Source organism: Triticum dicoccoides, chromosome 2B (genome assembly GCF_002162155.2).
Source record: "Triticum dicoccoides isolate Atlit2015 ecotype Zavitan chromosome 2B, WEW_v2.0, whole genome shotgun sequence".
NCBI classification, from domain to species: Eukaryota; Viridiplantae; Streptophyta; class Magnoliopsida; order Poales; family Poaceae; genus Triticum; species Triticum dicoccoides.
This window is the reverse complement of record NC_041383.1, coordinates 30,385,537-30,401,618: the sequence shown is the minus strand read 5'-3', so window position 1 is coordinate 30,401,618 and position 16,082 is coordinate 30,385,537.

Here is a 16,082-nt window from a genome sequence, read left to right as displayed (position 1 = left end):
TGCCCGCCACGTGGTTCTCACGCGCTCAGGGTGGCGAACGGTGGAGGCGGGGAACCGGGCCGTTGCCCGCCGGGACATGAGTTGGTCCCAGTTCCCTGCGCCTTTGGCTGAGTGGGGTGGCTGAGCCCCCATCCTGGCTCTTTATAAAGGGCCGGGGGGAGGAAATGGAGCCCCGCACTCTTCCATCTTCTTTTTTCTTCAGCTTCTGCCCTTCCGCTCCCCCCCGTCCGCCATGGAGAGAGGGGATCCTGGCTCTTCAACGGTGGCGGCGAGGGTCGCTGCTCAACAACGCGCCCTTCCTTCCCCTTTACCCGCGGTGGCAGAGCCAGTCGCGAGGGGAAGGGGGCAAGGCCGCGGACAAAGTCGAGGCGCTCAGGGAAGAGGAGAACGGGGCGGCGCGCCAGTCCCGCCTCCGCCAGTAGTTCCTCCCTCCGTGGAAGGCCATGTTGGAGATGACCCTTGCGAGTTCTTCGTCAGGCTGTGCCGGTCGCCTCGCTGTCGTCTTCGTCTCCCGACCCCATTCGCGAGTGAGATGGAGCTGGATCCGCCAGAGTCCTTGCAGTTGCACATGAGGGGCTGTTGGATCAGCGGTACGCGAGCTCGCGTCGACTTCCCAGCCCCTCACGTGATGTATCTTGGCCGAGGGTGGAAGACGTTCGCTCATATCCATCGCTTGACGGCGGGGCTTACCCTCCATTTCAAGATGATGGAGGGCGGCCTCCTCTCCGTCAAGGTCTTTGGGTGCTTCGGGACTCGGGCGAGGTGCTGGGTGGAGAGCTCTTCTGATAGCGAAGATTCTTCCTCGGGCGGGAGTGATGAGGAGGACAGCGGCAGCGGCGACGAGGGTAGCGGGCGGCAGGATGACGGGTCCGACTAGGTGCCGGGCATCGCTCCGCGTGGCACCGGCGATCCCATCATCCGTGTCGCCGACTTTCTGAACTTCTCGGGGTCGTCTCCTTGGGCGGCTGGCGTTGGGAGGCTGCAGAAGAGGAAGAAGGCGGCCGGCAAGGCCGTCAAATCGGAGCACGCGGGCACCGATGCCTTTGACGCGTGCTGACGTCCTGCCGCCTTGTCTTCGAGCTCTGCTTCTGGCGCCGCCATCACCATCCAGCCTTCGGACGGTCACCGAGATGTTCTCTTGGTGCCTCCTGCCACCCGTCGTTCGCCTAGGCGTTCCCTCTTGCCCTTTTCGCCTCTTTGACCTGCCTACTGAGGAGAGGGACAAGAAAGGGATTACGGGCACCTTATCTCTTTTTAGTTTGTAAGCCTTTAGGCTCTAGCTGAATTTAAAACTTGTAATCCTCACTATTCATGTTTTTCATTTCCTATGGGCCGCACTTGAATGTAATGTTTTTAATGAAAAAGGGGATGCTTGCCGGGTCATTTGTTTGCGGGTAGAACCCACGATGAGGAATAAATCCTTGATATCCTTAAGATAAATATTTCCTTGCCCGGCAACAGGCCCTACCGTCTTCCCACTTCGCTCGTCCTTTCTCACGTTTTCGGCCGAGGCAGGGATGAGGTGGGTTCAGGCTCCTCATTTCATTCTTTTGTTGCCGCGACTATGACCAAACCTGGCCCCAGGAACGAGCCCTAGGGCCTAGAGTTTTTAGGGGAGCACGGTAGCTTTGGAAAAAACGAGGTTTCACATCCCTCAGTCCATGGGGGAACGCATGATAAGGGATGAAGAACTTATCTGAAGTTGTAGCCCCTGGCAACTCTGGTTTGCCGTGGGCAAATCTTTGTACTCGCAGCCCCCGGCAACACTGGCTTGTCGGGGTTTAGATGCCAGTCTGTTCCTCTTTTCTTTCTCGTCCCCAAGTGATCCGACAAGGATATTCGTGAGTCCTACGAACCAAAGAAGACAAAAGATCGGCAAGGAGACGCACACCCGACCTCTAAGCTAGGGGTTAGTCGCCGCTAAGCACTATCAACCCTAACCAAGGACGAGACTTGACCTAGCATGCATGCTATAACTTAGGGCGCCAGCGCTTCATTTATTTATGCTCAGGGTCTGCACCTGGCTTTGTACAAAGGGTTACATGCATCATCGGCAATGCTTGTACAAAAGGTGGCTTGCAGGGGGGCCCGGCAAGCCGCGCCTCACGGGTAAAACTTGCGAAGATGCTCAATGTTCCAGGAGTTACTCACCGGAACAGCATCTTCGGTCTCCAGGCGGACTGCGCCAGGCCTGGTGACTCATATTACCCGATAAGGGCCTTCCCACTTTGGCGTCAACTTGTTGGAATTATTGGCCGATTGAACGCGCCGAAGGACAAGGTCGCCTTCCTCAAGGCTCCGTGCATGAACGTTGCGGCTATGGTAGCGGCGCAAGACTTGCTGGTAGTGTGCTGCTCTTACAGCCGCCCGAGGACGATCTTCCTCAAGGAGCACCGCGTCATCTTGCCGCAGTTGCTCTTACTCAAGCTCGTTATAAGCGAGCACTCGAGGTGACCCGTATATGAGTTCAGTGGGGAGAACTGCTTCCGCCCCGTATACCAGAGTAAAAGGTGTCTGGCCGGTGGCTCGATTTGGCGTCGTCCTGATCGACCAAAGAACCGTTGGCAACTCATCAATCCAGTGCCTTCCACTCTTATGCAGCCTGTCAAAGGTCTTGGTCTTCAAGCCTCGCAGTACTTCAGCATTTGCCCTCTCCGCTTGACCATTGCTTCGTGGGTGAGCGACGGAAGCAAAACAGATTCTGCTGCCGAGGTCTTGGATATATTGTATGAAGGTGCGGCTTGTGAACTGGGTGCCATTTGTTGGCCCAGACAACGTCACCGAGTATTTTCCGGCGACACGCGACGACCGGCGACGAAGACGAGCGAGATGAACAAAGCAAAGCTAACTCGTGATCGATCACCCGCACTGTAAAACTAGCCAAGCTAGCAATCGATCCTTTGCTTGACAACGCACGCGAGAATAACACACGAGAGACACGCTCGGGATTTATTGCTAAAAGGCTCGTGACGGGCCTTTCGTTTGTATTAATTTTTGATCTGATATTTACAACGCGGGGTACAGCAATATATAAAGAAGCTAAGCTAGCCTACTCTAAATACGACTCGGATGATTGTACCAAGTCCGTGCCGGACTGGTCCACCTAGGCGTGGTTGGTTCCAACAATCACCCCCCCCGTCCTCACTTCACAGCTTGGACGTTGATCTTTTCCCGCATCTCCGTAAACTTCTGCCGCCCCAAAGACTTGGTCAGGATGTCTGCAAGCTGGTCGTCGGTGCAAATGTAGTTGACTTCAATCTTTCCTTCTTCCACGCAATCTCGTATGTAATGATACCTTATATCAATGTGCTTACTCCTATCATGATGCACTGAATTCTTACACAGAGCAATCGTATACTTGTTATCAACATAGAGCACCACTCCTTCCGGTTCCTTGTCAGTGAGGTCACCGAGTAGCCTTTCTAGCCACACACCTTGACCTGCCGCGGTTGCAGCTGCAATATACTCCGCTTCACAGGATGATAATGCGACCACCTTCTGCTTTTGTGATAACCAACTCACTATGCTTCTTCCCAAGAAATATGCCACACCCGAGGTACTTTTACGGTCGTCAATATCTCCTGCCAGGTCGCTATCACTGTAGCCAAGTAGCTCCACCATCTCCTTCCGCTTCTCTCTCAAATAGGCACAACCGAAGTTAGTTGTCCCTTTGATGTACCTGAGTATTTGTTTCACAGCTGCCCGATGTTCTGTCGTGGGTGCTTCCATGAAGCGACTCACTACGCCAACGGAATAGGCCAAGTCTGGTCGTGTATTCACAAGATACCTTAGGCTTCCGACCATACTTCTATAGTCCGTTGCATCAACCGCGGGTGCTTGGCTCCTCTTGCTAAGTTTAAGTCGAGGCTCCATTGGAACATGACTTGGATTGCAGTCCTCCATGCTACAGCTTTCAAGAATCTTCTTTGCATATGCCTCCTGGCGTAGTGTGATTCCCTCTGGCTTTTGATGTACCTCGACCCCGAGATAGTAAGTCAAGAGCCCTAGATCACTCATCTTGAAAAGCTCCTTCATTTGTAGCTTGAATCTAGCAATCTCCTCCTCATCTGCTCCAGTTATTAAGAGATCATCAACATAAATGCCCACTAGGAGACGATCCTTGCCTTTACCTCGCTTGTACATAGCATGCTCCAGTGGACTTTTCTCAAAATCAAGAGAAACTAGTGTACGATCAAGCTTGATGTTCCACGCCCGAGGAGCTTGGCATAACCCGTACAATGCCTTGTGTAGTTTCAACACTTTGTGCTCCTCTCCCTTTTTGATGTAACCCGGTGGTTGCTTCACATATACTTCTTCTTTTAACTCCCCGTTCAAAAAAACGGATTTTACAACCATGTGATGTAGCCTCCAAGATTCTTGAGCCGCGAGAGCTATAACTAGCCTCACCGATTCCATCCTTGTGATAGGAGCGAACACTTCCTCGAAGTCTACACCTTGCTCTTGCACGTATCCTTTGGCTACGAGCCTTGCCTTATGCTTTACCAAGTTTCCTTCGGCATCTTTCTTGACCTTGTACACCCACTTGAGCCCTATGATTTTATGGTCGTTGGGTGGATCCATGAGCTCCCATGTATTGTTGTCTCGGATCGATCCCAACTCCTCATCCATAGCACGACGCCAACACTCCTTCGTATTTGCGTCTTCAAATTTCGTCGGTTCCTCGACGCTAAGCAAACATTGTCGTCCTCTTCTTTTTATTTTCACCGGATTTACTTTTGGAAGTGCTTCCTTTGGATATAAATCCACCACTGGTCGAAGACGTACTGGTGTCGGCGGACGTTCCCTTGTCTCATGTTCAGTCGAAGACGAGGAATCATCATCTGAAGTTGCCACACTTCCGTTTTCAGGCGATTGCTGTTCTTCTGAACTGGTTGTATGTGTACTGGATGCACCAGGTGAGATTGATGCACGTACAGGAGAACCAACACCATGCACGTGGCCTTCTGGACCTCTTGGCCTGCTGGATGGACTACCAGGCGAAGAACCTGGTGCTGCACCGCGCCCAGCTGGGCCTGCTGAGCCGCGCCCTTGCTGTGGGCTGCAGGCCTGTGGGGGGCTGCTCCCCCGTGACTTGTTCTGCTGGCCACCAGGACGAGCGCTGCCTGGCGTGCCGTACGCAGCTTCGTGCGCGTCAGCCGCTGCTGCTTCTGGCGCGTTGTTTGTGCTCCTTGCTGCTCCCGCGTCTGGATCATCGCTCCGTCGCGAAGAGTTCTCTAGCTGATCAACATTACCTGCATGCTCGGATTCGTCGTAAACGACATTGAAAATTTCATCGGAAGACGGGTATACCAGCTCGGTGGAGTTCCAATTCCATGACCTTGCTTCTTCAAAGACCACGTCGCGCGTCACAACCACCTTATTGGTCGAGGGGTTGCACGCACGGTATGCCTTTGTTCCCTTTTCATAGCCAACCAACACCATTGGAGTACTCCGATCCGCCAATTTGCTAGTATGCCCACCCACCGTTTTCACATGCGCCACGCACCTGAAAGTGCGAAGATGATCAACTGTGGGCTTGTGTCCGTACCATGCTTCGTACGGCGTCATCCCAACCACACTCTTGGTTGGAGCCCGGTTCAGCAGATAAACGGCCGTATTGACCGCCTCACCCCAAAACTTGCCCGGCATGCCTTTACTCTTCAACATGCTTCGTGCCATTGCCACCACAGTTTGGTTCCTCCGTTCCACAACACCGTTTTGCTGCGGTGAATATGGTGCCGTAAGATACCTCTTGATCCCTTGAGCTTCGCAAAATTCCGTGAATGCACGAGACTTGAACTCACCTCCCCGATCGGTACGGAGGGCCTTCAGCTTGGCTTCAGATTCTACTTCAGCCGCCATCTTTATTATCCTGAAGGCTTGCAAAGCTTGGTCCTTTGTCTTCAACAACACGATCCACATGAATCTGCTGAAGTCGTCAACAACAAGCAAGAAGTATCTGTTTCCGGCAGGGGTGGCCGGTGTAATCGGTCCGCACAAGTCTCCGTGGACCAACTCAAGAGCTTTACTCGCTCTAAAGTTTCCCTTTCTTGGGAACGGGGCTCGCCTTTGATTCCCAATGAGACAACCGTCGCACACTTGGTCGACATGATTGATGCACGGTAGACCACGTACCATCTCCTTTTGTCCAAGTTGCCGAAGAGCCTGGAAATTTAGATGACCGTAGCGCGCGTGCCACTTCCATGCCGAGTCGTCCATGCTCGACAGGAGACATACTGGATCAACACGATCCAAGTTGAGGACGTAGAGCCTGTTCGGTGACCTCTGCACCTTCATAATCAACATCCTCTGACGATCATACCCTCATAGAAAGCCATCTTCGAGCACAATCTTGCAACCACGCTCCTCGAGCTGGCCAAGACTTATGATGCTACTCTTTAGCTTGGGAATATAGTACACATCTGTGAGTACCTTGTGACCGACATTCTTCAACTCAAACAGGACAATACCTCTCCCTGCGATGTCAACGGTCCGTCCGTCATCGAACCGAGTCGTGCCTCCCACCGAAACACTGAGCTCAGAAAACTGGTCCTTGTCGCCGGTCATGTGGTTGCTAGTGCCCGTGTCGAGGTACCACACGTGCCTCGACGTGTTCATCCTCTTCTTATCGTGAAGATAAACTGCCTCCTCTATGAGCGTGACAACCTCTGTAGCCGGCACCTTTGGAGCTGGACTATCCTCATCCATTAGCTCGCATACTTCGACCATGAGCATCATGTCTCCATCATCGCCTCCTTTGGCCATGAGAGCTTTCTCCTTCGGTGGTTTCTTGCACTCTGACTTGAAGTGCCCCATGATGCCACAGTTGTGACACTTGATCTTGCGCTTGTCGAACTTCTTCTTCGGAGCGCCGTCGCCGCGTTCTTCTTACTTTGTTCTTTTGGCGCACGATCTTGGCGAGTGTTGCTACTAGAGACCTTGCCACCTCTCCTTGAGTTCAGCGCCAGCCATTGAGCCCGTGTGAGCATGACATTCTCATCATTCCTCCCATCCCCGAGACTGTACCGCATACGCTCGTCGTGAGCCTTGTAGCGTCCGACGAGATCGTCGATGGAGAGAGTCCCGAGATCGATGCACTGCTCGATCGCCGTGACAATTTGCAGGTACCGGGGAGGGGCTGCACGCAAGAACCGCCGGACAACCGAGGTCTCCGTAAGGTTTTCACCAAGCGCGCGGATCCGATTGACGAGAGTAGCCACCCGTGAAGCGAACGCATCCACGGACTCATTGTCGCCCATGACCAAAGTCTCATAGTTCCTTAGGAGAGTTTGGAGATTGGCTTGCTTGACGCGGGTGTGTCCCTCGAACATGAGCTTCAAGGTATCCCACGCTTCTTTTGCCGTTTCTTTGGCGATTAGGTGTTGGAGGACATCCATCGGTATCACCGAGTAAATCGCTGACGCCGCCTGCCGATCCTTCCGGTGCTCGGCTCCCTCCTTCTTGAACGTGTCGCCTCCGGGATCCACCGCGTCCCATAGCTCGTTGGCGCGGAGACCACACTCCATGAGGGCCTTCCAGACCCCGAAATTCTCGCGATCAAACCGTGGATACGACGAACTCGCCGGAGCAGCAATTACTTTAGCTGCACCGAAGTACTCCACCAGCTGCTTGGTCTTCTCGTCATCCGCCATGATCCTCCGTTACTTGAAGATCAACCTTGCTCTAGATACCAATTGTTGGCCCAGACAACGTCACCGAGTATTTTCCGGCGACACGCGACGACCGGCGACGGAGACGAGCGAGATGAACAAAGCAAAGCTAACTCGTGATCGATCACCCGCAGTGTAAAGCTAGCCAAGCTAGCAATCGATCCTTTGCTTGACAACGCACGCGAGAATAACACACGAGAGACACGCTCGGGATTTATTGCTAAAAGGCTCGTGACGTGCCTTTCGTTTGTATTGATTTTTGATCTGATATTTACAACGCGGGGTACAGCAGTATATAAAGAAGCTAAGCTAGCCTACTCTAAATACGACTCGGATGATTGTACCAAGTCCGTGCCGGACTGGTCCACCTAGGCGTGGTTGGTTCCAACACCGTTGTCGGTGATAACCTTGTTAGGTACGCCAAAACGGCACATCAGTCCCTTGAAGAACTTGATGGTTGACTGGGTTGTGACCTTCCTTACTGCCTCCACCTTTGGTCACTTTGTGAACTTGTCGATTGCAATGTACAAGTACTCAAAGCCCCCGACAGCGCGGGGGAAAGGGCCCAGTATGTCGAGCCCCCAGACCGAGAAGGGCCAGGAGAGAGGAATGGTTTGAAGGGCTTGGGCTGGCTGATGGAGCTTCTTTGAATGGAACTGACATGCTTCACACCTGATGACGAGTGTCGTTGCATCCTGGAGGGCGGTGGGCCAGAAGAAACCTTGCCGGAATGCCTTGCCGGCAAGGGCCCTTGACCCAATGTGGGATCCACAGATGCCTCCGTGTATCTCCGCCAACAGCTCCAGTCCTTGCTCTCGAGGGATACACTTCAATTTCACACCGTTCGGCCTCTTTCTGTACAGGACGTCATCGACGAACTGGTACATGGTAGAGCGATAGGCTACTTTCTCCGCTTCTTCCTGCTCCTCAGGAAGTTCCCCTGTTTGGAGGAATCGGACGGTACGCTGTGCCCATGCTGGAGCCTGGGGCTCGACGGCGAGAGCTAAAGGCATTTCCTCCGCTATAGGAACGACTGTCTCGACGGCGAGAGCTTGACGCTCCGCCGGAGCCAGTCGTCCCGTGGCGGGCTCAGTACCCTCGGCAACATCCTTGCCGGCTGCTCTGGGGAGCTCGGCGGGGAAGTACTTGCCGGGCCCTGATTTCCTCTTATTCTGCTCTGTTGATGGATCAACGGATGGCTGAGTTAGCTGAAGCACAAAAGTACCTGGTTCCACAGGTAGCTTGAGGGCAGCGCGTTTGGACAGGTAATCGGTGATATCGTTCTCCACTCGGGGAACGTGTTCAGCACGTATACCGTCGAAACGCTCTTCCAGCTTTCTCACTTCATCGACGTAGGCCTTCATCAACGGGCTCTGGTAATCCTTGTTCACTTGCTTGACGACGAGCTGCGAGCCCCCCCTGACGATGAGTTTCTTGATTCCGAGGTCCGCCGCGATTCTAAGACCGGTAAGCAGCCCTTCGTACTCTGATGTATTGTTGGTTGACACCTCCCTGGGGAAGTGCATCTGGACCATGTACTTGAGGTGCTCTCCAGTGGGCGAGACAAGCAGTACGCCAGCCCCGGCGCCTTGTAAGGAGAAAGCTCCATCAAAGTACATGATCCAATCACAACTTGCCCCTTTGCCGGGGAGAGCAGTCTCTTGAGCTTCTTCGTCAGGCGTTGCGGTCCATTCTGCAATGAACTCTCCTATGACTCGACTCTAAATTGTCGAGGTACTTTCAAACTTGAGACCAAAGCTGGACAGTTCCAGTGCCCATTCCACAATCCTTCCCGTCGCATCCGGATTGTGCAATATCCGCTGCAGAGGGAAGCGAGTGACGACAGTGATTTCGTGTGCCTGGAACTAGTGGCGCAGCTTCCTCGAGGCCATAAGAAGGCCGAAGAGCAATTTCTGCACGCCGGAGTACCTCGATCTAGCCCCCTGCAGGAGGGAACTAACAAAGTAGACCGGGTGTTGCACCATTTTCTTCTTCGGCGGCACGTCAACTGGCTGCGTCATCTCTGCATTGGTGGTGTCGGGCTCCGCCGCTGCCATATCCTCGTCATTGACCTCTCTCTGTGCCACCAGCGCGACGCTGACCACCTGGTCTGTCGCCGCCAGGTATAGCAGCAATGACTCCTGTGGCCTGGGCGCGACTAGTATTGGCATGGAGGAGAGGTACTTCTTCAAATCTTGTAATGTTGCTTCGGCTTCTGGCGTCCACTCCATCGGTCCCGCCTTTTTCAGGATCTTGAAAAAGGGAAGGGCGCGCTCGGCAGACTTGGAAATGAACCTGCCCATGGCGGCGACGCAACCAGCAAGCCGACGCACATCCTTGATTCGCTTGGGTGCTTCAATCTGCTCTGTAGCTTTGATTTTTTCCGGGTTGGCCTCTATCCCACGTTGTGACACCAACAACCCGAGAAGCTTGCCAGACGGGACGCCAAAGACGCACTTCTCAGGGTTCAGCTTGAGATTGATCTTGCGCAGGTTTGCAAATGTTTCTTGCAGATCTGGTATGAGGGTTGCCCTGTCCTTGGTTTTGACAACTATGTCATCCATGTAAGCCTCCATATTTCTATGGAGCTGGGGTTCAAAACCAATCTGGACCGCCCTCACAAACGTCGAGCCAGCACTCTTCAACCCGAAAGGCATCCGCATGAAACAATACATACCACATGGGGTGATGAATGTTGTTTTCTCTTCGTCTTCTCTTGTCATGAAGATCTGGTGGTAGCCGGAGTAGGCGTCGAGGAATGACAGCAGATCACACACAGCCGTGGAGTCAACAATCTGGTCGATGTGTGGCAATGGGAAGGGGTCCTTAGGGCAAGCCTTATTGATATCTGTGTAATCAATACACAGTCTCCACTTCCCATTCGCCTTGCGCACCACGACCGGATTGGCCAACCACGTTGGATGGAGCACTCCCCTTACCAAACCCGTTGCTTCCAGTTTCCGGATCTCTTCGGTAATGAACTCTTGTCGTTCCAAAGCTTGCTTTCTGACCTTCTGCTTGACGGGCCGCGCATGAGGACAGACAGCAAGGTGGTGCTCAATCACCTCCCTGGGAACACCGGAGATGTCGGAAGCTTGCCATGCAAACACACCGACATTCGCCCGCAGGAAGGTGACGAGCGCGTCTTCCTATTTGCCGTCAAGGGCGGAGCTTATGGTAAAAGCTCCTCCCGTGCCGTCCTCATTGACAGAGACCTTCTTGGTTCCCGGTGATACGGCCCTGGGCTTCTTGTTCCCGCCGGTAGAGTTCTCTCGCACGTCCTCGACGGCAGCGCTACACTCCGAAGAGGTGCGCTTGCCAGAGTGGGTGCCCGAGGTCTCACCGGTCTTCTTCTTCTTCTTCCCTCCCGGGGTCCCGGCGGCAGGAGCAGGTGCCCTAGCGGCGGCAGCTGCTGCAACTGCTTGCTGGTATAGTTGGTCAGCGCAAACCAACGCGTCTTTCTTATCGGAGGGGATGGTGATGATCGTCATAGGCCCAGGCATCTTCAGGGTGTTGTAGGCGTAGTGTGACGCCGCCATGAACTTGGCCAGCGCTGGGCGGCTGAGGATCCCGTTGTAGGGCAAGGGGATCCTGGCAACATCGAACACGATCCTCTTCGTCCTGAAGTTCAGGTCGCTTCCAAAAGTCACGGGCAGCGTGACCTTTTCCTTGGGTTGGCTTCTTCCCGGGTTGACCCCCTGAAACGTGCCCGTCTCTTCGAGGTCTCCATCAGGAATCTGCAGTTTCTCGATCACGGCAGGCGAGATCAATTTCAGACCGGCCCCGCCATCGACTAGCATCTTCGTCACCTTGAGGTTACGTATTGTTGGTGAAACCAACAATGGCAAGCACCCGACCGCAGTAGTGCGATCAGGGTGGTCCTCAGTGTCGAAAATGATAGGTTTGCTAGACCACTTCAGCGGCCTTTGGGCATCAAACGAAGGCTCCGCTGCTATAATCTCTCGCGCCCACTGTTTAAACCGGCGGTGAGAAGTATGCAGCGAGGTGCCGCCGTCGATGCACATGGCCTCTGTAGCTTTCTGAAACTCTTGGTCACCGGATTCGTCGTCCTCTTCGTGATCGTCGTCTTCTGGCTTTCTGTCACGGCCCCGGGCGGGCCTCTCCTGTTGCTTATCCTTGCCGCGATGGCCCGCCTGGCCATCACGCTTCTTGTCGGACCCCTCAGCACCATCCGGGACCTTCTCCTTGTCCCGCCTCTCATACTCAGCCCTCTGCTTTTCAGCGAGGAGCTCGACCTGTCGGCAGTCCTAGAGAGCATGGCCCTTGGTGCGATGGATCTTGCAGTATCGCTTGTCGGAGTTTCCCGGCTTCTCGGCAGCCGCCAAGGCCTGGCATGCGACGCACCCGGCACCTCCTTGCCGGGGTCATCTGCCTTGGTTTTCTTGGTGGAGCCGGCGTCTTCGGATCCCTCGACGGCAAGCACGGCTTTTCCTTTGCGCTTCCTGTTGCGGCGCCGGGCTTTCTTCGCCGGGGCAGCCGTATCCTCATCTGAAGAGTCGGTTTCCACGCCGGCATCTTCGCCGGGGTACTTCCTTCCCTCTTCAGCTCGGGCACATTTGTCGGCAAGAACATAGAGTTCTGCCACATCCCTCACCTTGTTCATTTCCAGCTCTTCGCGCATCTTGCGGTTACGCACGTTCTGGTGGAACGCGCTGATGATGGCAGCAGGGTGAACATCAGGGATATTGTACTGTACCCGGCTGAACCTCTGAATATACTTACGGAGACTCTTGCCTCCCTTCTGGGGAATGACGTGCAGGTCGCTTGCCTGGCCATGGGCTTGGTGGCCTCCAGTAAAGGCGCCCACGAACTCATGGCACAAATCCGACCAGAAAGAAATAGAGTCTACCGGCAAGTGCATCAACCATGACATGGCATTGGGTTTAAGAGCCAACGGAAAGTAATTCGCAAGCACCTTATCGTCGCGAGCTCCGACAGCTTGCATCGCGATGGTGTAGACGCTGAGGAACTCGGACGGATAGGTCTTGCCACTGTACTTCTCGCCCACGTCAGGTTTGAAGGTGCGGTGAGTGGGCCACTGGAACTGCCGCAGCTCATGGGTAAAAGCCGGACAGCCTACCTCGTAAGGTAGGCCTCCAGGGCTCCCCGGTGCTGGGTGGCTCACAGCAGGCCCTGCTCGCTTGTCTGATTGGTGGCGCACCCCGCGCCGGCGCTCGATAGTGGTTCGAGCGTCTTCATGTTCTCGTTCCCGAAGAACTTGGCGCTGATCACAGTGGGCCCGCGGGTCGGACGATGCTACGGAGATCTCGTCGCCCGTGACGTTGCGACGGGCCGGCGTCTGAGGTACCGGGCGAGGAGGAGGCGAGTGCACCGTGGTCGGGGCGTCGCCGGCCCTTCTGCCACTGGTGCGTGGGACTCCGTCGGAGCGTCGACCCGGGGGCTCCACCAGGCTCGGTTCGTCTTTGTTGGCCATTGCAACAAGACTTCGGATAGTGGCTCTCCGTTGTCGAGTTTCCCCGTGATGGGAGGGGAAATCGAGGAGCAACTGCGCGCGTGCCAGGGCTTCTGTTGGTGTTGGTGGCGGCGAAACCTGCATGGATCGCGACGCGCCTCGACTTCTGACTATGTCAGAAGGATTTCTATCACGACCCCGCGGTCGCATGCCATCTTCACCAGCGCCTTGGCGGGCGGGCAGGTCTTCTAAATCCCGGGAGTGGCTCTCGGGGCTCTTTCCGCGGTGATGCCCGGGGTCCTCGGCGTGATCACGCCGTTCGTCGCACGCCGCTTGAGAAGAGCGCGCCGTCGGTGTCAACGTGGGAGTCTTGGAAGCCCTCGCGTCGCCTTCGGGCGGGGTGGCGGCGATCCTGGAAGGCCCCGCGCCACCCGCGGAGGGCCTGGCTCCGTCTTTGGATTTGGCGGCGTGCTGCCCGTTACCAGGCGCACGAACATCGCCGCCTCCCAAACTTCGGCTGCTGGGACGGTGCTGGTGTTCGCGAACGGCGCCCCAGGTCCTTTCTGCGACCGGTCCGCTGCTCGCCCGCGTCGGGACGGAATGCCCGGCTCCCGACGGTCCAACCGCCGCCGTCATCTTCTTTTTGGGTGCCAAGACGATGAAGAAGCGTCGAACTAACTGCTAGAGCCGATCCTCACAACTGCGCCCCCTACCTGGCGCGCCAAAGATGTCGGTGCGAGGACGACACCTATGGGATCACGAGAATCCCTACTACGGTTGCGAGGCGCGGGGTTGTGAGGAGGGCGGATCAAACAGGTAGCACACGGATTCTTTATCCAGGTTCGGGCCGCGAGGATGCATAAAACCCTACTCATGCTTTGGTGATTTGTTTATCTGTGTTCCTGAGCTAGCAATGGGGCGTGAAGAGCTCCAAAAAGCCGAATCCCCCTCCTGGTCGCCCTGGTCCTCCTTTTATAGGGCAAGGGGCCGCCACAGTGGCACACATGAGGTGGAAAGGGCACAGTGATACGAGTTTATCCCTCGGATTACGTGATAAGGCGCATTTAATGCGTCGTGCTTAGGTGTCCCTACTTTATCGGGGGCGGGGGAGAGCCCAGTCTTGTCCGTCACCGATCACGTCGAAACGTGCCCTGGTCAGCGGTGCCTGTGGTGCCATGTAGGCAGGCAGGTAGCTGAGGTGCCGCAGCGATGGGCCTCCACGAAGATCTGCTTGCCACCATGCAGGTGCTTACCCGACTGGTTGGGTCAACAGCCGCATTCGAACGGCGGTGGAGGGTTTGGAATTGGCGTGGGCCTGACGGTGGCCCTACGGGTGCCTTTAGCAAGGGCCTCGCTGTAGCCCCGGCAAGAGTCTTGCCGGGGCCTCGGCAAGGGTCTTGCCGTGGCGCCTGATATCATCCCCGACAAGGCTCCTGCCGGGGGTCTTGTGGTCCTCCTTGGCTGGGATCCCACCAGGGGTCGTCATCTTCTATAGTGTGAATTTGATCTTGAATGTCTTCAGAAAGATCTGCATGCCACCACGGGGATGTCTCCCGAATCCTTGCCCCATGGGGGCAGTGGACTCAAGGGTGATTCACTCCGTAGGTGTGGGGCGAGCTGCCACGGCAAGGGCCTTGCCGGGTTTGCTAAAACTGCCCCCCGGCAAGGATCTTGCCGGGGGAGTCCGCTTCGTCCCCTTTGCTCTTTGTGGTCTTGGTCTTGGCGTCGTTCTGCTCTTTCCGAGCTTCGGTCTTACCTTGGCTTACCTCCCTTGCCTTGCTTGGCGTGGTGGCGTCCGTGGCTCGAACTGCCCGTGCACAGTTATAGGGGTACGAAAAGTGTACCCCTCTTTTTGTACACCGACAATCGATAACTGCAATAGCCAACAGTCCATAGAGTATAGATTATTCAGTTAAAGCAGCATGACTACAAGAAAAGAACAATAAATATTTCCCATGCAGTTTATGAACATTGTCTTCCCAGGGTTGAGCGCCAGGGCAAAGGGGAAAACTGCGCATACCACATAACTGCCAAAATGGAACCTGAAGTTCATCGACCGGCCATGTATTTCTGTTGCTCTCCAGATAAAGGAGGCTCACATACCGAAAAAGGGTTCCCCCCCGCTTTGTTTCCAAAGCAAACCACCAAAGTACATATCGCAATGCTGGGGCGAGCAGCACAACAAGCCCAAAGAAAAGGAAGAAGAAAAGATGCCAACAACGGCAGCTCGACAAAGCGCGGATGACCCGCGACCGCTGCGCCCTCCGGAAACAAACCACTACAGCCCAAGGCTCCGAACTTCCGCGAACTAAGCAGCACCTCTAAGAAGGGATGCGACGCCGACGACGCTGCTGCCCGAACAAGTCCTTGGGTTTCCCCAGTACGCGGAGGGAGGTGGGGGATAGCTACTCCCGACGCCCTCCAAGAAGGGATAGTGGCACCCGCTGGTGTCACCGCATCGGAGCCGGACGAACCAGCGAGGATTTCTCCCGCACGCCAAACCCCACCAGCCAATCGGAGCCGACCAGCCAAACCACCGCCCAACTATGCGCCACGACGGTTGCACCGTCACCAACACCGTCTCGCTGCGAACACCACCATGAGGCCAAGAAGAGCGGAGAGAAGATCTGAGCGACGGGAGCAGCAGCATCAAGGCCGAGCGGGAGGGAACCACCTCCACCGCCATCGTGCGGGAGGCCCGCACCTCCGGCACCGTCGCGGTAGCCGTCCGGACACGGCAGCGGGGCATACCAGGCCACCCCGGCCCGGCCAGGCCCGAAATGGGCCCGCTAAGCCCCGTCGGCCACGCTGCAGCAAGCTGGCGTCGACGCCACCAGCCCCTGCCGATCATCGCTGCTCACCACCGCCTCCTGGAGGCCACGCAGCCGCCACGCCTGTCGCCGGCCGGCCCCGACCCAGATGGAGCCCGAAGGGCCCAGATCTGGGCCGGGCGGGCGCCGCCAGCCCGCGCCGCCGCG